The sequence below is a fragment of the Pelophylax lessonae genome (genome assembly GCF_965119305.1).
Source record: "Pelophylax lessonae genome assembly, chromosome: 3".
Lineage (NCBI taxonomy): Eukaryota > Metazoa > Chordata > Amphibia > Anura > Ranidae > Pelophylax > Pelophylax lessonae.
The window spans coordinates 675,601,243-675,624,848 of NC_138770.1; the positions used below are offsets into that span (position 1 = coordinate 675,601,243).

General features: G+C 42.6%; 1 long non-coding RNA gene across 1 annotated transcript; it reads left to right on the forward strand.

The window, feature by feature from the left end:
* The first annotated feature begins 17,910 nt into the window (after positions 1-17,910).
* On the forward strand, positions 17,911-19,386 carry LOC309551286. The gene is made up of 3 exons (XR_014225071.1): positions 17,911-18,312; positions 18,710-19,068; positions 19,251-19,386. It is a non-coding gene; the product is annotated as an uncharacterized lncRNA (long non-coding RNA).
* Positions 19,387-23,606: the final 4,220 nt, after the last annotated feature.

Genomic DNA, 23,606 nt, shown 5'->3' on the forward strand with positions numbered 1-23,606 from the left:
TTTCATTCACAGCGGGAGTCGGGCCAGGGGAGGAGCGGCGGCAATCGCCGCTGCTCTGCCCCGATCGTCGGGGAATCCAGTTTGGAGATCCGCCCGCTTGTGTAAACAGAGCGGGCGGATCTCCTAAGTGACAGGGAGTGACAGATCGGAGTGTTCAGCATAGCTGAACATCCGATCTGTCCCTGTCTCACACAGTTACCTCCCCTCCCACACGTCAGTAAGCACCAGGCATACATTAACCCCTCCCTCTCCAATAAAATTAACCCCTTCCCTGCCAGTGTCATTTTTACAGTAACAGTGCATATATATATAGCACTGATTACTGCAGTAATGTCACTGGTACCCCCAAAAGTGTCAAAAATGTCAGTCAAGGGTCCGATCTGTCCGCCGCAATGTCGCAGTCCCGCAAAAAAAATGGCAGATCGCCGCCATTATGCGTTAAAAAAAAACCACCAAAAATGACAGAAATCTTTCCCTTAGTTAGTAAACGCAATAACTTTTGCGCAAACCAATCAAAATACGCTTATTGTGAATTTTTTTACTAAACATATGTAGCAGAAAACAAATTGGCCAAAAATTTAAAAAAATTTTGATTTTTACATTTTTTTGGGGGCAATTTCATATAAAAAAATGTGAAAAATATTGTTGTTTTTTCAAAATTTATGCTTTTTTTTGTTTATAGCGCAAAAAGTAAAAATCGCACAGGTGATCAAATACCACAAAAAGAAAGCTCTGTTTGTGGGAAAAAAAGGACATAAATTTCGTTTGGGTACGGCATCGCACGACCGCGCAATTGTCAGTTAAAGTCGCACAGCGCCGAATCGCAAAAAGTGGCCTGGACGTAAGACAGCAAAATGCTCTAGTGGTAAAGTGGTTAAAGTCCCACATACTCCCTCTGTTACCCTATATTTAAAATAGAATTCCCATGTGACATTTTCTTACTGCCCCGTCCTCTTCCTGCTGTCAAACTGGGGCTGTGGGGATAACCAGCTTTGGGTTTCCAAGCTCAGCTGCATTAAAGATGATCCAGTGGGGACACGCCCCCTCCCGCCTTTCCTCCAAGAGTCCTTTCTCTGATTACGCTTTAACACAATTTGGGAATGGAGGGGAGAATCCTGTGACTGATTAGACTCTTCCTCATTCTCACTCATGTTGCAATGTAATTAGTGAAATAACTTTTCCTATTGGAGGAGAGCACAGGAGGGGGTGTGCCCTCATCCGATCATCTTTAGTTCAGCTGAGCCTGGGGACCTGAAGCTTTTATCCCCCCCCCCCCCCCCACAGCTTCAGAAGTTCAGCAACAGGAAGAGGACAGGGCATCCCTACAGTAAGGATTTCTACAGAGTCCGGCAATCTGGGACAACCTTCATTACTGGTAAATAATGAAACTGAAGATGTAGAGAAAAATATTTATTGTTAAATCTCAGCTTTATTTTTTCATTTTTTTTTAATAGGGTAAGACTTAGAACCCCACTTTGACATTCTCTCACTGCCCTGTCCTCTTCCTGCTGCTGAACTTATGGTGCTGTTAGGGTTAACAGCTTTGGGTCTTCAAGTTTAGCTGCAATAAAGATGATCCAATGGGGACACACCCCCTCCTGTCCTCTCCTCCAGTGAGAAAAGTGCTTTCACTGATTATACTATAACACAATTTGTGAATGGAGCAGTGTTAATTTCGTAGACTAAAACCAACTAAAATGTTTTCGTCGACTAAATTAACACGATTTTAGTCGACTAAAATACAACTAAAACTAAAAAGGCATTTTAGTCATAAGACTATAACTAAAACTAAATAAAAAATTGACCTCATCAAAATTAATATTAACACTCCTCTGCTGGCCATTTCTATATCGGCAACACAATTCCATCCAGAGCATGTAATAATAGCACATTAAAGTTTAAACATGTATTGTACCACTGCATACGCATAAGTAAGGAACATCTACTAAGCTGCTGAAAACTAAACAATTAAGAAAAAGGCTTTTCTTATATTTTTCCCTAATATTTAATGTTGGTAATATATTCAGGTAATATGTGCAATGACATTAAAGCCAATGGAGGTTACAGCAGTGTTATTTCCGTCAACTAAAATGTTTTCGTCACCGCTTTCGTCACCGGCATTTTTCAACTGACGAAAACGAGACACAAAGTATAGCACATTTTCGTCAAATGACGACAAATATGACGAAAATCAAATCCGTTTTTGTTAACGAATGAAAACTGAACAAGGATGTGAGGCAGGGACGTTTACCCAACTTCCGGTTTTCACGGAGCTCCACCTGTGTGGCGTCTGGCGTGGCGTGCCCCGTGACGTCCGACGTAAGGAGTGGACTACTACAAGAGAGTCGACTCGAGACCAGTCACCTGACCTCACCAGAGCACTGCAGCTGCAGCACTACAGCCAGACGCTCCAGGCCCGACTCATCACACGGCACTGGCACCCGGCCACCACCACATCCAGAGCAGAGCACCCACTGTGAGTTAACAGCCAGGCCATCTATTACTGCCCCCCTGAGTCCCCTCAGACCACTCGCCAGTCACCACTGGCATCCGATTCCGCCATCCATCCAGGACTGTGTGCGTGCATATAGGCCACTGAGGCCGTCTGGCCCATCCTGTTCAACAACTTCAGTTCAGAGTCAGACCAGAGACCACCCTTAAACCTAAGACCCCCATCCAGCACTCTGAGCAGCACTGTGTGCACTCACTGCACTGACTGCAGGCAGCAACATTACAGGCCTTCTCTCTGACCTGACCATGACCATGTAGATGACCAAAATGAGTTTTAGTCTACTAAAATGTACTGGAGTTTTAGTCGACTAAATACGACTAAAACTAAAACACTTGCAGAAGACTAAAATGGGACTAAAACTAAAATGCCATTTTAGTCCTAAGACTAAGATTAAAACTAAATTGAAATTTGCTGCCAAAATTAACACTGGAATGGAGGGGAGAATCCTGTGACTGATCAGACTCTTCCTCATTCACGGATCATGTGATATTTTAGTCAGTGAAAGAACTTTTCTTATTGGGGAAGAGGACAGGAGGGGGCGTGTCCTCGTCGGATCATCAATAATTTAGCTTCGCCTGGGGACCCAAAGCATTTAACCTACACACAGCATCAGAAGTTCAGCAGCAGGAAGAGGACAGGGCATCCTTGCAGTGAAGATTTTTAGCCTATCCAGCAATCTGGGACATCCTTCATTACAGGTAAGTAATGTAAACAAAGTTGTAGAGCAAAAAATATTTTTAGCTACATTTCAGCTTTAATGATATACATTTTTGGATAGAGTTAAAAATAGAATCCCATGTGACATTCTCTTACTGCCCTGTCCTCTTCCTGTCGCCGAACGTCTGGCACTGTGGGGGTTATCAGCTTTGGTTTTCCAAGCTCTGCTGCACTAAAGATGATCTGATAGGACACACCCCCTTCTGTCCTCTCCTCTAAAGAGAAAAGTTATTTTACTGAAAACACTTTAACACGATTTGTGAATGGAGGGGAGAATCATGTGACTGATCAGATACTTCCTCATTCACAGATCAGGTTACATTGTAATTAATAAAAGAACTTAGAACAGAGACAGAAGTTCAGCATCAGGAAGAGGACAGGGCATCCCTGCAGTGAAGATTTTTGCAGAATCCAGCAGTCTGCACATCCTGGGACATCATTACAGGTACGTAATGGAACTGAAATGGAACTAAAACTTTAGCTTTAATCGTTTTAATTTTTGGATAGAGTTGGAGATGAAACCTCCATGTGGCATTCTCTTACTGCCCTGTCCTCTTCCTGCTGCCAAACTTCTGGCACTGTGGGGGTTAACAGCTTTCCTATGGGAGGAGAGGACAGGAGGGAGTGTGTCCTCGTCAGATCATCATTAGTACAGGCAAGCTTGGAGACCCAAAGCTGTTACCCCCACAAAGCTAGAAGTTCAGCAGCAGGAAGAGGACAGGGCATCCCTACAGGGAAGATTTTTTCAGAATCCAACACATCCTTCATTAGAGGTAAGTAATGGAACTGAAGCTGTAGAGAAAAAAATGTTTTTAACCAAACTACAGCTTTCAATTTTCAGATAGAGCTAAAGATGAAACCTCCATGTGACATTCTCTTACTGCCATGTTCTCTTCCTGCTGCTGAAGTTCGGGCACTGTGGGGGTTAACAGCTTTCTTATTGGAGGAGAGGACAGGAGGGGGCATGTCCTCGTTGGATCATCTTTAGTACAGCTGAGCTTGGAGACCCAAAGCTTTTACCTTCACAGAGCCAGAAGTTCAGCAGCAGGAAGAGGACAGGACATTCCTGCAGTGAAGATTTCTGCAGAATCCAGCATATCCTTCATTAGAGGTAAGTATTGGAATAGAAGCTATAGAGAAAAAAATGTTTTTAGCCAAACTTTAGCTTTCAATTTTATAGATAGAGCTAAAGATGAAACCTCCATGTGACAGTCTCTTCCTGCCCTGTCCTCTTCCTGCTGCTGAAGTTCGGGCACTGTGGGGGGTTAACAGCTTTCTTATTGGATGAGAGGACAGGAGAGGGCATGCCCTCATTGGATCATCTTTAGTACAGCTGAGCTTGGAGACCGAAAGCGGTTACCCCCACAGAGCCAGAAGTTCAGCAGCAGGAAGAGGACAGGGCATTTCTGCAGTGAAGATTTCTGCATAATCCAGCATATCCTTCATTAGAGGTAAGTGATGGAGCTAAAGCTATAGAGAAAAAAATGTTTTAGCCAAGCTTCAGCTTTAAATTTTTAGATAGCGCTAAAAAGATGAAACCTCCATGTGACATTCTCTTACTGCCCTGTCCAGGGGCAGACTGGCAACTTTCGGCCCAGGGGGAAAGTACAAACCAGAGGCCCATGGTGTAGCATATCGCCCCCCCACTTTCCCTTACCACCCCTCCCACTATCCCAATCCTCCTCCTGACTCCCATTATAGGCTGAAACACCCTGCTCCAGATATTCTCTACTTACCGGCTGAACCGGAGTTCCCGACCTGGCCAGCAGGGGGAGGTTGGGGGAAGCTGGGACAGTTCGGTTGGGGCTGGCTAAAGCAGAAGAGTCGGGACAAGAGGGACGAGGTCTATGCTTTGTTCTTGTCTTCAACCTGCACTCATTGGGTCAGCAGCAGGGACATTTTACTTCACTTCACCAGGAATCCTTTAGTCATGTCTGTGGCAGAAGTGGTGCAGCCTTTTTATGGGGCATCGGAGAGGCCCAGGGGGCAATTGCCCCCCTGCCCCCTGGCCCAGTCCTCCCCTGGCCCTGTCCTATTCCTGATGATCTTACACTGTGGGGGGTTACCAGCTATCTTTTGGGAGGAGAGGACAGGAGAGGGCGTGTCCTCATCGGATCATCTTTATTACAGATCTCTCCTCTAAAGAAAAGTTATTTCACTGAATACACTGTACCACAATTTGTGAATGGAGGGGACTATCCTGTGACTGATCAGACTCTTCCTCATTCACAGATCATGTTAAATTGTAATTATTAAAATAACTTAGAACAGAGCCAGAAGTTCAGCAGCAGGAAGAGGACAGGGCATCCCTGCAGTGAAGATTTCTGCAGAATCCAGCAGTCTGTACATCCTGGGACATCCTTCTTTATAGGTATGTAATGGAACTGAAGCTGGAACTGAAATTAAACTAAAACTTTAGCTTTAATCATTTTAATTCTTGGATAGAGTTAGAGATGAAACCTCCATGTGACATTCTCTTACTGCCCTGTCCTCTTCTTGCTGCCAAACTTCTGGCACTGTGAGGGTTAACAGCTTTCTTATTGGAGGAGAGGACAGGGGGAGGCGTGTCCTCATTGGATCATCTTTAGTACAGCTGAGCTTGGTGACCCAAGGCTGTTGCCCCCACAAAGCTAGAAGTTCAGCAGCAGGAAGAGGACAGGGCACCCCTACAGTAAAGATTTTTGCAGAATCCAGCACATCCTTCATTAGAGGTAAGTAATGGAACCGAAGCTATAGAGAAAAAAATGTTAGCCAAACTTCAGCTTTCAATTTCTAGATAGAGCTAAAGATGAAACCTCCATGTGACATTCTCTTACTGCCCTGTCCTCTTCCTGATGCTGAACGTCTTGCACTGTGGGGGGTTACCAGCTTTCTTTTGGGGGGGAGAGGACAGGAGGGGGGCGTGTCCTCATTGCATCATCTTTAGTACAGCTGAGCTAGGTGACCCAAAGCTGTTGCCCCCACAAAGCTAGAAGTTCAGCAGCAGGAAGAGGACAGGGCATCCCTACAGTGAAGATTTCTGCAGAATCCAGCACATCCTTCATTAGAGGTAAGTATTGGAATAGAAGCTGTAGAGAAAAAAAAGTTTCTTTTGCTAAACTTCCGCTTTAAGCAAAGTTTTGGCCTTATTTTTTAGTACTTCTTTAAAGCACAGAGCGGTCTTCTCTCCGGGGTCTCATTTCCATTCCTGGACGAAGATGAAGCCCGCTCCCTGTGACTGATGTACACTTGGGCTTTTTCCTGTGTATATTTTTTTCCTCTCTTATTTTTGACAGAACACAAGTCGCGCTTTGTACGGGTTGGTTATTTTGGACTTGTGAAGTGAACATGCATGCCGTCAGCCGGTTGGGTTTGGCAGGTAACTCTACAAAACTCTCATTCAGGGTACGTAGGAGTGAATCTGAGGTCAGACCCCTCCCCCAATTATCATTTCACGTGTTTAAGAGTTTTTAAAGTGAACCTGTACTGTGATGCTGCAAATTTCTCCCCGTTGCGCCGACGCAAAGCAAATATGCAGCCTTGGCTTCAAGGGGTTGTACTGGGGTGACACCTCTAGCTACATATTACCCCGGTACAACCCCTTAACCACTTTAAGACCGGAAGGATTTGCCCCCTTCCTGACTGCACCGTGTTACTTTAAAGGACAATTGCGCAGTCATGTGACGCTGTACCCAAATAAAATTGATGTCCTCTTTTTCTTACAAATAGAGATTTCTTTTGGTGGTATTTGATCACCTGTGCGATTTTTATTTTTTGCGCTATAAACAAAAAAAGAGCGACAATTTTGAAAAAAAAAAATATATATATATATATATATATATATATTTCACGTTCTGCCATATAACATTCTCAAAAAAAATTTAAAAATCTAAATTTTTTAACATATTAGGCCAATTTGTTTTCTGCTACATATTTTTGGTAAAAAAAAATCGCAATAAGAGTATTTTGATTGGTTTGCGCAAAAGTTTTCGAGTCTACTAACATTTTTATTTATTTTTTTTTTTTTTTTTACTATTAATGGTGGCGATCTGCGATTTTTTGCAGGACTAGTAGTAGTAGTTTTGTAGGACATAGTGAAGCCCGTAGGTGTTTTTATTTCATAAATATAAGAATTTTACTCACAAAAGTGTAGTTGTAATCAGCATTGGATTAAGCAGTCACTACAAGTCATTCCACTTCCGGGTACGCTGCCGGCGTGCGTTCCGGCAGCGTACGTACGTACAACTACACTTTTGTGAGTAATATTCTTATATTTATGAAATAAAAACACCTATGGGCTTCACTATGTCTGGCTCCTTCCCCTTCTTTTAAATATATGGTCGTGGAGAAAGTGGAGAAAGTGGAGAGGAGCCATTATAGAGATATCTTAGGCTGCATTCACATGTCAGCGTATTTATTGCAAATCGCGGGACGCCTAGCGTTGCCCGTTGATTTGCAATAGCCCCCCAAACGCCGAGCGATGTTGCCGTGATTTACGCCCGCCGAATCGCGGCAACATCGCGCAAACAAAATCGCGGGACGCAATACGCCCCAAAGAAGCTCTTGTACTTTTTTGGAGCGTATTGCGTCCCGCGATTTTGTTTGCGCGATGTTGCCGCGATTCGGCGGGCGTAAATCGCGGCAACATCGCTCGGCGTTTGGGGGGCTATTGCAAATCAACGGGCAACGCTAGGCGTCCCGCGATTTGCAATAAATCTCCGAATCGCGGGCGGAACCGCGGCGGTTCTGCCCGTGATCATACGCTGACATGTGAATGCAGCCTTAGAAGCTGTGCTGGATCCATCCATCCGTCCGTCCAGGGGATATTGTCTCAGTTTAAGGCTTGTCTTTATCCTTGATCTGGTGAGTGCATCCCCATAGGGGGTTTCTTTCCCGAGAGCACTTGGGCACCTATGTGGATCACTTTGAGCACTTTTCCAGCACCTTAGTTCCATCCAAGGGAACCATTTTGGACTGCACTTTAATTCAAATATTTTTTGCACTACTGCATATGATTGCATTATGGACAATTTATGATTGCACCTTATTTATGCACTTTAATATATATGAATTCTGTATTTATTGATCACATTATGCACTTTATTTTGTATGAATTTTATATTTTTTGACCATACTATGCACGGATTCATTTAATAATATTCACATTATATACATTTTTTTATCTTTGATATACCTGTTAGCGCTGCCTTTTGATTGATTTTAGTAATATTGGGTATCTATTTACTTGTGTAACATTATCTTTCACATTATAGAAAAAAATGGGGCTAACTTTACTGCTTTCTTATTTTTTAATTAAAAAAAGTGAACTTTTTCCCAAAAAATTGTGTTTGTAACACCGCTGCGCAAATACGGTGTCATAAAAAAATATTGCAACAATCTCCATTTTATTCTCTAGGGTCTCTGCTAAAAAAAAAAAAAATATAATGTTTGAGGGGTCTATGTAATTTTATAGCAAAAAAAAAAAATGATTTTACCTTGTCAGAAAAAGACCCGGTCCAGAAAAGGTTAAAGCGGAGTTCCGGGCACAGAAATTATTTTTTACTGAACATACCCCCAAGACAGTCAGGGCTAGCACATTCCACAATGGCTAGCCTCTGATCTGTCCCGGTTCGCACTTACCTTTTAGAAGAAATACTTACTTATAAAATTTCTTCCACAGCGTTTCCATCTCTGTTGTGGGCAGCTGAAGCCGGCGCAGTCCTCTTCTCTGTCTTCTTCCGCGTCTTCTTGTCCCAGAATGCGCCGCACCGGCCCCTCTCGTCGCCCGGAAATGACGAGAGGGGCCGGTGCGGCGCATTGATTCCTGGGAGCTGTGACGTTCAGCTCCCAGGAATCATAGCGAGGCAGGAAGTGACGGGGTGAGCCGCGGCTCCGAGGGAGGAAGCAGTCAGAGGTGAGTATTTACGATCTTCAATAAAAAGGTGAGTAAACAAAAAAAATAAAAATAACTATCCAATTCCTTTTCAGGTGCGGCATACCTAGCGGAGGGGCACAAAAAAAAAATCGTTTTTGTGCCCGGAACTCCGCTTTAAGGAAGGGGGCACGAACCAGAGAAAGCATATAAGCAGATTAAATGTCAACTTTAAAGGTACAATAACATAAAAATAATAATAATAAAAATAAAATACAAAATAATACATAAAATTATCAATAAAAAAAGATTAAAAATAATAAAAAATAATAACTAAAATAATAATAATAAAAAATACTATATATATTTCTTTTCTTGTACACGCGTAGGAGAACACAACCTATAAATACTAGTAAATTTATTACTAAAATTCCACAGAATGTTGCACCAGGTGGGTGGAGCTGACATATAAATCTTGCACCAGGTATTAGGAAATGTTCCTTTTTCTGTACGGCTTTAAAATGTCTTTCCAGTCGGGTCGGTTTGTTTTGCCGTGTGGTTTTTCCTGCACCGGCTCAGCATCATTGCTGTTTATTTGTCTTGCGGAGTCACATTCCTCAGGATGAAGATGTCCTCATATGGGGGCCACACTTCCACAATGGAAGCTCACAAAAAGGGCCCGCAGCCCTCGGAGCCCAGGAAAGAGAACGTGTTCTGGGACAGAATGTTCGGTCCGTGCAGTAGGACAGCGTGGAAAAATGCTGATGGGGAGCTCCACTGTTCTATTTATTTCCTTTATTATATTCATGATTAAAACAAAAACAAAAATAAAAAGTATAGGCAATGAGTTGGGGATAAGGTCCAAGCGGGCCCTAATATTACATTTATTTTTTCATGTATTGCTAGTGCAACATGTGTCACTTATGTGTCAGTGTCAATGTAATGATTACCTCTCACAGAGATCACAGTACTCCCCCTGACAATGCCTCCATCTGCTTTTTTCTCTAGGACAGCACCATCTTTGTTCAGGCATCATCCATGCCACCATCTACTTCCTGGGCTGAGATGCCGGCTCATAGATAACACAATCATGAAACTCCGTGACACAGAAATGTGACTTGTGATTTGTGACTTGCTACAAAGTTACAATGTTGCAGTCTGATCACTGGGGGAGGAGAGAGTGAGGAAATTCTTCTTCCTGCCTGCAGCAGACTGATGACATCATCACAGCCTAGGCAAAGCCACTGGACTGGAGACCAAGGATGGATTTTTATTAACCACTTCTGGACCGGAAGGATTTGCCCCCTTAACCACTTAAGCCCCAGCCCTATTTCAGACACTTTTTGTTCACAAGTTAAAACCAGTATTTTTTCCTAGAAAACTACTTAGAACCCCCAAACATTATATATATTTTTTTAGCAAAGACTCTGGAGAATAAAATGTCGGTCATTGCAAAATTTTTTGTCAAGCGGTATTTACGCAGCGGTCTTTAAAACGCCATTTTTTTGGAAAAAAATTGAAAAATCACATTTCACTGCATTTAAAAAATACTAAACAGTAAAGTTAGTCCATTTTTTTTGTATATTGTGAAATATGATGTCACGCCGAGTAAATAGATACCCAATATGTTACGGTTTAAAATTGCGCCCCCCCCCCCCCGTGGGATGGCGACAAACTACGGTCAATAGAGATCTCAATCTGTGACGTTTTAAATTTATTTAACGGTTACCAGTTTAGAGTTAGAGTGTAGCTCTTTTTTTTTAATTATTGCCCACGCTCTGGCGATCGCGGCGATACCTCACATGTGTGGTTTGAACAGCGATTTCATTCGCGGCTCGACTTCCGTATACGTTTTTTTTTTATGCGCGAGCTAACGGTGACGGGGGCGGCTAAAACTATTTTTTTTTTTTTCCTATTAATTTATTTTTTTTTTTTTAACTTTATTACAGTTTTTAAAAAAAATAAAAATCTGATCACTTTTATTGCTGTCACAAGCAATGTAAACATCCCTTGTGACAGCAATATGCAGTGACAGGTACACTTTATGGAGGGATCGAGGGTCTAAAAGACCCCAAACCCCTCCACTACACTTCCCTGTATGCAAAACTGCATTTTTGCATACAGAGGTTTTTCAAATCTGCCGCCTTTTGCAGCACAGTAACCCGGAAGTGACGTCATGGACGACGCCTCTGGGTTACGTCATCGGAGACCCGATCGATGCCGTTTCCGGCATTCATCAGGACTCCATAAAGCCGGCGGACGTGCCGGCTGGGTGCTCGGGGCTCCCGGTGGGACGGGAGCCCCAAGCAAAGCCACGGAAGGCGGCGGGAGGGGGGGGACGTCCCCTCCCGCTCACCCGGGTAACGATCGAGCGGCTCCCGAGCTGCATCGGCCGTTACCGGCGGAAAGCCGACCGTCGGCTTCAAACCACGGTACCGGGATGATGCCTCTAGCTAGAGGCATTATCCCGGTATAACCCTGCAAAGTTACCCGACGTACGGGTACGTTAGTATGCGGTAAGTGGTTAATGACCAGGCCATTTTTTGTGATATGGCACTGCGTTACTTTAACTGACAATTGCGCGGTCGTGCGACGCTGTACCCAAATAAAATTGATGTCCTTTTTTTCCCACAAATGGAGCTTTTTTTTTTTGGTGGTATTTGATCACCTGTGTAGTTTTCATTTTTTGCACTATAAACAAAAAAAAATAGCGACAATTCTGAAAAAAACAAACTAACAATATTTTTACATTTCTGCTATATAACATTCCCAAAAGAAAAAATTTAAAAATCAAATATTTTCATCATTTTAGGCCAATTTGTTTTCTGCTACATATTTTTGGTTAAAAAAAATCCCAATAAACGTATTTTGATTGGTTTGCGCAAAAGTTATCACATCTACAAACTAGGGGAAATATTTATGTCATTTTTATTTATTTATTTATTTTACTAGTAATGGCGGCGAAATTGCAGGACTGCGAAATTGCGGTGGACAGATCGGACCCCTAACTGACATTTTGACACTTTTGGGGAGACCAGTGACATTACTACAGTAGTCAGTGCTAAAAATATGCACTGTTACTGTAATAATGACACTGGCAGGGAAGGGGTTAACACCAGGGGCAATCAATGAGTTAAATGTGTCCCTATGGGGTGTTTTCTAACTGTGGGGGGATGAGCTTTCTGCATGAACACAGAGACCTCTGTTTCCAAATAAGAGGATCCCTGCGTTCATTACTGGCAGAACAGTGGCCTGCCGTGTCTACAACGGCAGACCACCATTCTGTCTCCACGAGGAGCGATCGCGGGTGCCCGATGGCAATCAATTGCTGCTGGACCAGCTGATCGGCTTCTCTTGTGGTGAAGGGGTGAGCGCCACCGCCAGCAGTCCTGCAAAGCGATGTACAGTTACGTCATTTTGCGGGACAGAGCCGACCTGCTGCTGTGAAACTGCGGTGGGCGGTCGTTAAGAAGGTAATAAATGGTGGTTTTCTGAAAACCAATGGCGGACCTACCAGCATGTCTTTGATTTGGACCCATACAAGCACAGGGAGAACATGCAAACCTTCTACAGATAGTGTGCTGACCAGCATTCAAACCATGGACCCCAGTGCTGCAAGGCAGGCACGCCAAACGCTAAGCCACAGTGCTGCCTTAGAAGTCATTGGAGTTGGGCCCCAGAGAGTGGATGGGTTTGGAGCCATGCTGTATAGTTGTGGGGCCAGACACACACGAAACATCTCAGAAGAGTTTTTATTTCAAGTAAATGTAATTTTCAGTTATAACGGTGGAGAGTGCACATATCCTTTAACCACTTCAACTCTGGAAGGTTTTACCCCCCTTTGACCACTTGCCGACCGCCGCAAGTACATATACTGCGGCGGTCAGCCCCTCATAGGCAGAGTGACGTATGGGTACGTCGCTAGCCTGTGAGGCTCTGGGGAGCGAGCATGCGCCGCCGGTGGTGCTCTCCCGCGCGGTCACGGACCCCCCCGCGCGTGTGACCGGCAGACCCGATGTGTCCGCCGCAAGTGTCCGATCTGTCTGCCGCAATGTCGCAGTACCGCCAAAAAAAATCGCAGATCGCCGCCATTACGCGTTAAAAAAAAAAAAACAGCAAAAATGACAAAAATCGTTCCCTTTGTTAGTAAACGCGATAACTTTTGCGCAAACCAATCAAACTACGCTTTTTGCGATTTTTTTTTTTACCAAACATATGTAGCATAAAACAAATTGGCCGAAAATTTAAAAAGATTTTGATTTTTACATTTTTTTGGGGGGGAATTTCATATAAAAAAATTTGAAAAATATTGTTATTTTTGCAAAATTGACGCTCTTTTTTTGTTTATAGCGCATGATCAAAAAATCGCACAGGTGATCAAATACCACCAAAAGAAAGCTCTGTTTGTGGGAAAAAAAGAACGTCAAATTCGTTTAGGTACAGCGTCGCACGACCGCGCAATTGTCCGTTAAAGTCACGCAGTGCCGAATTGCAAAATACCCCCTGGTCTTTCAGCAGCCAAATCCTCCGGGGCTTAAGTGGTTAATCACCAGGCCATTTTTTTGCGATAGGGCACTACGTTACTTTAACGGACAGTTGTGCAACACTGTACCCAAATAAAATTGTCTAAACCGTTGGCAACAAAAGTGAGTAAACCCCTAATTTAAAATTTCCAAATTGGGACCAAAGTGCCAATATTTTGTGTGGCCACCATTATTTTCCAGCACTACCTTAACCCTCTTGGGCATGGAGTTCACCAGAGCTTCACAGGTTGCCACTGGAGTCCTCTTCCACTCCTCCATGAAGACATCACAGAGCTGGTGGATGTTAGAGACCTTGCGCTCCCCAACCTTCTGTCTGAGGATGCCCCACAGATGCTCAATAGGGTTTAGGTCTGGAGACATGCTTGGCCAGTCCATCACCTTTACCCTCAGCTTCTTTAGCAAGGCAGTGGTCGTCTTGGAGGTGTGTTTGGGGTCGTTATGATGTTGCAATTCTGCCCTGCGGCCCAGTCTCTGAAGGGAGGGGATCATGCTCTTCCTCAGTATGTCACAGTACATGTTGGCATTCATGGTTCCCTCAATGAACTGTAGCTCCCCAGTGCCGGCAGCACTCATGCAGCCCCAGACCATGACACTCCCACCACCATGCTGGACTGTAGGCAAGACACACTTGTCTTTGTACTCCTCACCTGGTTGCCGCCACACACGCTTGACACCATCTGAACCAAATAAGTTCATCTTGGTCTCATCAGACCACAGTACATGGTTCCAGTAATCCATGTCCTTAAATATAAGAAGAAGTGCAGCGCTATTAAGATCAATTGCAAACAGAGGTGCACACATAATCCAGTCGGTCAGGCAGGAATTTAGATGAAGCCACCACCAACACTGAACACACTGTTTCCTACCCTAAAGCCACATCAAACTGGAATGGTAGTATCCACAAATAGTCAAAGCAACATGCCCGATTCATCAATGATAATGCTCCCTCTAAGTGCAAAGAGTCTCCTTATTAGAATCCAGAGGTGTATAAATCTTATTAGTAGGAGAGCAGAGCAGGAAGCAGTGAGTGTAAAGGAGAATGGGACAGGGAGAATCATCAGCACTGATTTTTTGATATATTTATTTGTTTAATCCATGTCCTTAGTCTGCTTGTCTTCAGCAAACTGTTTGCGGGTTTTCTTCTGCGTCATGTTTAGAAGAGGCTTCCTTCTGGGACAACAGCCATGCAGACCAATTTGATGCAGTGTGCGGCGTATGGTCTGAGCACTGACAGGCTGACCCCCCCACCCCTTTAACCTCTACAGCAATGCTGGCAGCACTCATACCTCTATTTCCCAAAGACAACCTCTGGATATGACGCTGAGCACATGCACTCAACTTTGGCGAGGCCTGCTCTGATTGGAACCTGTCCTGTTAAACCGCTGTATGGTCTTGGCCACCATGCTGCAGCTCAGTTTCAGGGTCTTGGCAATATTCTTATAGCCTAGGCCATCTTTATGTAGAGCAACAATTCTTTTTTTTTCACATCCTCAGAGAGTTCTTTGCCATGAGGGGCCATGTTGAACTTCCAGTAACCAGTATGAGAGAGTGAGAGCGATAACACCAAATTTAACACACCTGCTCCCCATTCACACCTGAGACCTTGTAACACTAGCGAGTCACATGACACCGGGGAGGGAAAATGGCTAATTTGGCCCAATTTGAACATTGTCACTTAGGGGTGTACTCACTTTTGTTGCCAGCGGTTTAGACATTAATGGCTGTGTGTTGAGCTATTTTGAGGGGACAGTAAATTTACACTGTTATACAAGCTGTACACTCACTACTTTACATTGTAGCAAAGTGTCATTTCTTCAGTGTTGTCACATGAAAAGATATAATAAAATATTTACTAAAATGTGAGGGGTGTACTGACTTTTGTGAGATACTGTATGTACCCTTTCGTACATTGAGTTTTGCGCGTTTTCATAACTGCATGTTATGACACGTTTGCTGCGTGTTTAGAAACGCGCACCTGCTTGCCGTGTTTGGGGTGCCAATAACAATGAATAGCGCCGCACAATTTTTGCGCATTTCATGATGCGCGCATTGACGTAATGCTCAGGTGTGAATGTAGACTTAATGGCAGCACCACACATCTGCTAAAGGGCAGTGCATTTGCGTGCGTGCGTTCCAGACACGCACAAGGTGTGAACCTAGCCTTGCGTTCCATCGATCAGCTTCCGGTGAATGTAAATTGTAACATAAGAAATAAATACATACATGAAGAGTGCGGGAAATATATAATGATAAGTTTAATTTTCTCTAGTAAGACAAGTATATTCTAATAAAAAAAGGTGCAAATAAAAAGTACACTACAAATTTAATTTAAGTCATTTATCTTTTTTTTTTTTTTCGACCAATGAGGACACACCAAAGCATCGCTCTCATGTCGGCTGTGACTTCTATGTACAGGTCTGCAAGAGGAACCCCAATCTCATCCCCGGATTAATTACAGATTTTATTTATTTATTTATTTAGTATTTATTTTTTATTTTTTTAGTACAATACCATCCTCTACATTTTAATTGTATATTAAGAAATACATGGTACAAAAATATACAGGTTATTAACAAAATTATTTTCTTCCCTTCTTGAATAATACTGCCATGGATTCTATTATTTTCATTAAAGCCAAAAAAAAAAAAGTGCACGATATTTATTATTCTGTCAGCGTAGATTAAAGCTATGATCTGTGATTGGCCGCACGGTCACCTATTCATATGGATCGATCGTTAAAACTGGATGTTTCTGTAGTCACGCCATTTGTAAATGTAAGTTGCTTTTCCACAAATCCAGTAAACCGAATTAGAAAGGCCTAATGATGAAATATATTGCAGCTTTCCAGTCCTTGGATATGGTGGCTGCATTAGTTTTTCTTCTCTTCATCCTTTTTTTTCTAATCCCCCCCCCCTTGTGATTCTGCCAGGAACACACTTCCTGATCTAGGGTGACAACGCTTACTCAATATTTACTGTATTGTATCTATGGAGGAGCACCCTAGGACAAGAAGTGTGTTAGGACTACAGAACACTTCCTGCAACATAGAGAGGCATGGTTGTGTAGTCCTCAGCAGTGCCGGGACAAGGTCATTGAGCTCCCAGGGCCATTGAGCTTCCAAGGGCATTGCGTTCCCCCCCCTTCCCTTAGGGTTAGGGTCAGGGTGCCCCCATCTCTGCAATAAACCATTGCACCCAGGGCAGCCGCCCCCTCCTGCCCACCCCTTGTCCCAGCCCTGGTCCTCAGAGATAGCTGGGCACTGACAAGAATCAGCACAGGAAGTATTCATTAGATTTCTGGCAGGAAGAACAAGCAGACTGTGACCATATTTCAAGTTACAATCTAAACATGGGAGAAAACATGGACTCAGCCTTTAATCGCCCCCCCCCCCCCCCCCCCCATACTCAACAGACCAAAAGGCAGCAACTAAGAGAAATTCATTGTTAGGGTTTACATACACTTTAATAACATGTCCCTGTTGGAATTTCTCCATCACTTCCTGTGCAGGCACTCTGGGAACAGCTTTGAAATGGGAAATAAGCATAACTCTTTCCTATGGGTACAGACACTAGATGGAGAACCCTTCACAATCTTTCCATTTGCTACAATTCTATATAATTTGTTGAAAAAAAATGGCAAAATTGTTTTTTGAACTTCTTTTACATGAATCCTGAAATGCGTATTGTATAAGATCTGATGCAGGAATTTATTATCACATTCTACAATCTTTCCAACAAGACTGAGGAGTAACCAAACCTGGACAGTTCTCGATCATATCAATAAAAACATTCTCTCTATCAACCCTCGTACTCCTCTTATCTCCATTTAGAATTCCATCACACCAGATCCATTACCAAAAAAATCCAATGTTGTGGCTGTTCGGGCAAAACTTCGCACCAATCACACTGTGCCATAAACCTGGAGGACCAGACGGTCCAAACATTTCACTGGGCACAGGCGTTGTTTTTTTGGTTTATTGCCCACTTGAGGTTCTTCTGACACATTTTATTTGGTCAGTAGTAGTGCAAAATGTCCTACTACCTAAAATGTACCCTTTATCATATCTCCTCATTTAAAGTTTACCCTTCCCTTTATCGTGTGTCTTCATCTAAAGTTGACTTGTCCCTTTATCATGTGTCTTCTTCTAAAGTTGACTTGTCCCTTTATCATGTGTCTTCTTCTAAAGTTGACCCTACCTGTTATCATGTGTCTTCTTTTGAAGTTGACCCTACCTGTTATCATGTGTCTTCATCTAAAGTTGACCCTTCCCTTTATCATGTGTCTTGTTCTGAAAGTGACCCTACCCGTTATCATGTGTTTTCATCTTAAGTTGACCCACCCGTTATCATGTGTCTTCATCTAAAGTTGACCCTACCCTTTATCGTGTCTCTTCATTTAAAGTTCACCCTACCCTTTATCATGTGTCTTCATCTAAGGTTGACCCTTCCATTTATCATGTATCTTCATCTAAAGCTGAATCTTCCATTTATCATATGTCTTCTTCTAAAGTTGACCCTTCCATTTATCATGTGTCTTCATCTAAGGTTGACCCTTCCATTTATCATGTGTCTTCCTCTGAAGTTGACCCTACCCGTTATCATGTGTCTTCATCTAAAGTTGACCCTTCCCTTTATCATGTGTCTTCTTCTGAAGTTGACCCTTCCATTTATCATGTATCTTCAGCTAAAGTTGACCCTTCCATTTATCATGTGTCATCAACGAAAACTGACCCTTCCATTTATCATGTGTCATCAACGAAAACTGACACTTCCATTTATCATGTGTCTTCTTCTAAAGTTGACCCTACCTGTTACCATGTGTTTTCATATAAAGTTGACCCTTCCCTTTATCATGTGTCTTCCTCTGAAGTTGACCCTACCCGTTATCATGTGTCTTCATCTAAAGTTGACCCTACCCTTTATTGTGTCTCTTCATTTAAAGTTCACCCTACCCTTTATCACGTGTCTTCTTCTAAAGTTGACTCTTCCATTTATCATGTGTCTTCAATGAAAACTGGCCCTTCCATTTATCATGTGTCTTCTTCTAAAGTTTATTCTTACCTTAATCATGTATCTTCATCTAAAGGTTAACATTCCCTTTTTCATGTCTCCTCATCTAAAGTTCACCCTACCCTTTATACTGTGTTTTCATCTAAAGTTGACCCTTCCATTTATCATGTGTCTTCTTCTAAAGTAGACCCTACCCTTTATTGTGTCTCTTCATTTAAAGTTGACCCTACCCTTTATCACGTGTCTTCTTCTAAAGTTGACCCTTCCATTTATCATGTATCTTCAGCTAAAGTTGACCCTTCCATTTATCATGTGTATTCATCTAAAGCTGACCCTTCCATTTATCATGTATCTTCAGCTAAAGTTGACCCTTCCATTTATCATGTATCTTCAGCCAAAGTTGACCCTTCCATTTATCATGTGTCTTCTTCTAAAGTTGATTCTTACCTTAATCATGTATCTTCATCTAAAAGTTACTGTTCCCGTTTTCATGTCTCCTCAAGTAAAGTTTCCCCCCTACCCTTTATAATGTGTTTTCATCTATAGTTGACCCTTCCATTTATCATGTGTCGTCTTCCAAAATTTACCCTTCCATTATCATGTGTCTTCATCTAAAGTTGACCCCTACCCTTTATCATGTCTCCTCATTTAAAGCTGATCCTTCTCTTTATCATGAATCCTCATCTGAAGTTGACCCTACCCTTTATCATTTTTTTTACATCTAAAGTTGACCATTCTACTTATTGGGTGTCTTCATTTGTTCAACCTAATCTCCCACTGAATTACACATATTTAATTCTCTGCCTCATACACACATGAAGAATGAACAACCTAATCTCCTAATTATTATTACAACATAATTCTTACATATATGCAACCAACAACCTAATCTCCCAAAAAAGTACACACATAGAATTCTCTGCCACATTCGCACAGTGAGAACCAACAACCTAATCTCCCAAAGAACGACACATATGGAATTCTCTGCCACATTCACACACTAGAAACCAACAACCCAATTTCCCAATGAGTAACACCACATTCAGTAAATCTACCATATACACAGACAGCAAACGAACAACCTAATCTCCTAAAGAATTACACATATTTCATTCTCTGCCACATACATACATAGGGAACCAACAACCTATTCCTATAAATGACACACATGGAATTCTCTGCCATATGTACACACTGGGAACCAACATCCTAATCTCCTAAAAAAAAAAATACACATATGGAATTCTGTGCCACATACAAACATTGAAAACCAACATCCCAATCTCCTAATGAGTAACACCATATACACAGATGGGAAACCAACAACCTAATCTCCTAACAAATTACACATTTCATTCTCTGCCACATACATACACAGGGAACGAACAACCTAATCTCCTAAAGAGAAACGCAATATAATTCTACCATATATGCAGACGGGAAACCACCAACCTAATCTCCTACAGGGTTGCACATGTGGAATTTTCTGCCACATACACACACGGGGAACCAACAACCTAGTTTCTTAAATAATTACTGATATGGAACTCTCCGACATATACGCCCACTGGAAACCAAAATTCCAATCTCCTAATGAGTATGACCAATTGAAAGACCAACTTAACACAATATACAGTATTTCTACCAATAATGCAGACGGAAAAACAAACAACCTAATCTCCTAATGAATTACACATATTTAATTCTCTGCCACATAAACACACTGTGAACAAACAACCTAATCTCCTAATAAGTAACACTATAATTCTACCATACATATGCCAGACAGGAAACCAACAACCTAATCTGCTAAAGAATTATACATATGGAATTCTCTGCCACATACACACACTGGGAATCAGCAACCTAATCTCCTAATGAATTACAAATATTTCATTCCCTGCCACATAAACACATTAGGAACGAACAACCTAATCTTCTAATAAGTAACCCTATAATTCTACCATACATATGCCAATCCGGAAACCAACAACCTAATCTGCTAAAGAATTATACATATGGAATTCTCTGCCACATACACACACTGGGAACCAGCAACCTAATCTCCTAATGAGTAATAAAATATACTTCCACCATGTACTGACATTGGATACTGACAACCTAATCTCCTAATAAATTACACATATGGAATTCTCTGCCACAGACACACAGGAAGACAATCTCACGTACTCAACTCTATCTCTACTTACAGGAAGACAAGCGTACAATAATTCCCAAACCTACCAGACTTTCTAAAAATTATTATTGTATACAGCGACAAATAAAATCTGCCAAAGCAAAATAAAAAAAAGGATTGATTTTCTAAAGTCAAATAGGCTGTTGCACTTTGCAAGGGAAGTTGCACTTTACAAAGGAACTTTCCCCAGAAATTAGGGAATGAGGTGAAGTTTCACGATTGGCTGAAGGAAGTCAGCAGAACTTCACCTCATCCATTAAGCTCTGGGGTGAATTCACTTGCAAAGTGCAACAGCCTATTTGCGTTTAGAAAATTATAACCTATGCCTGTCATGGGTATGAAGAGGTGTCAACGGGACAGGAAGTGAAGGGAAATCTCCCAAGAAGGGTTCACATACAAGAATAAATAATAGCGGTTCCATCACTTCCCCGTCATCAATAAAATCAAACATTTGGCTGCAGTTGGTCTTAAAGTGTATGTAAATCCAAGAACTAATATAGAATATTGCCATTTACTTTTTTTTTCTACAAAAACACCTTCTGGCTGCCATTGCAGTCATTTCGGTTGGTTTGGACTTCAATTTTAATGGTTTACTTGCTCAAAACTGGTAAAATATTCAAACTGAAGATGGCAGATTCCTTCAACTCTACGGTTCTTTCCTCTGAAGCTGCCCAGAGTTGCCAAGTGGAAGAGCCATTGCTCCGTTTTGGTGAACCTGCTTGATAGGGTTTGGTGTTTTTGCCATTTGCATCGTTCATGGATTTCTGGTACAAGTAATGTATGGTGAAGGGGGTGGGACTATAATTATTGCCATGAACATTCAGGAGAATGCTGATTGTTGGGTCATGGTATTGGAAACATCGTGCTGCTGATTAGGTTAATTGATAAGGCCCTTCGAGGATCTCTCCTTTCAGTTTTAGGTTCTCCTTCTTTCCACCTAAGTTGTTTCCCAAAAAAAGAAGCATGTTGTTCCTCAATAATGTGCCCAAAAAAGAGAATTCCACTTGGTTACTTTGGGGCTAAATGTTTCACTTGGGCAGACAACATGATAGTAGATTAAAAAAAAAGGCATCGACTGACTCCGCCAATCAACAAGGTACTGCAGCTTTTTTGTTTCAAGAGAGAACTTAAGTGGAAACGGGAGATCTTCAAGAAGCCAAATGTAAAGCTATCACAAATAAACATAAGCTATTCCTAAAGGATCAGCCCATGTTTCTTCAAAACCTTTGTTCTTCATATATGTGCCTCGGTTTTTATTTGGTTGCAAGGGATTGTGATCCTTGCGGAATACCCTTCTTCAGTTTTTTGACCCAGAAAATGGTAGACATCTCATACTTGACAATACAGAGAAGGTGTATGAGTGGTGGGGTCCATACAATCAGCTACCACAGTCTGTAAACATTTAGGCCATTTCCAGACATGATTGGCCAATAAAATATTAAGTGTCGGTTCACACTGGGGCGACACGACTTTGGGCGAGTTATGCCGTCGCCCGTGCACCGCGACTTCGGCGCGGCTTGCAACGACTTCACATAATGGAAGTCAATACAAGTCGCTACGATGTCGCCCCGAAGTAGTGCAGGAACCTTTTTCTAAGTCGGAGCGACTTGAGTCGCTCCTATTAGAACGGTTCCAATTGCACAGCACGGTCCGCTACTTGTCAGGCGACCAAGTCGGAACAGTGTGAACCGGCACTAAAGGATTAGCCTACCCAATACTGATACTTCGGCTGAGTGGCTGAAAACCCCATTGGCTTACCATATGTCCAAGGATTCCAAGATCTCCACAGATCTCCAGAGTGCCCCTGTACATCAGGGTACCCAATTATAGTCCTCCTTACATCATAGCCCCCATCAAAGTCATCCCTTACATTATACTCCCCCCTTACATCAAGGTCTCTATCAGAGTCCCCCTTAAACCCGAATCTCCCATACATTAGAGCAGCCCCCCCTACATCAGGGTTCCTTATCAGCGCCCCCCCCCCCCCCCTTACATCAGGGTCACCATCAGATTCCACCACACGACAGAGTGCCCCCTTTACTTCAGAGTCCCTATCAGGTCTGGATAGGGGATGTGCCATCCTCCTATGAATTGTGGGGCAAGCACATGATAGGACCAACGATGGTACAATGACAGTGGAGGGTAGAGGTTCGGAAAGAAACGGAGACTATAGGCTGAGTCAAAGACCTGCAAGAGCGGCCACTGACCCTAGCTGTGAGTCAGAGTTTAGAGACCCATAACTGACTTAAGATATCAGTTTGGGTAGCTTGACCTGGTTGACCGCTTTAATGGCCACTGACCCTATCTATGGGCAAGATAAAATCTTGCAGTCAGCCATATTTGGCCCACGGGCCGTAGTTTGAAGACCCCTAACCCAGATGTTACATATCAGTTTCTGTAGTTTGACCCAGGAGCTTTTCTGTCAGCTTTTTTTACCATGGCTCTGCTTTTGGCATGAACAGAGGGGAGTGGGGGACTTGGGTAGAAACAAAGACCATAGGCTGATCTAAAGACCTGTTTGAACGGCCACTGACCCTATCTATGGGCAAGATAAAATCTTGCAGTCAGCCATTTTTGGCCTACGGGCCGTAGTTTGAAGACCCCTAACCCAGATGTTAGATATCAATTTTTGTAGTTTGACCCAGGCGCTTTTCTGTCAGCTTTTTCACCATGGGTGTGTTTTTGGCATCACTTTTTAAATACGACCGGGCGATCACAGTCAGCAAGTATTATAACCTTCTAGGTCAATGATGGCAAACCTTGGCACCCCAGATGT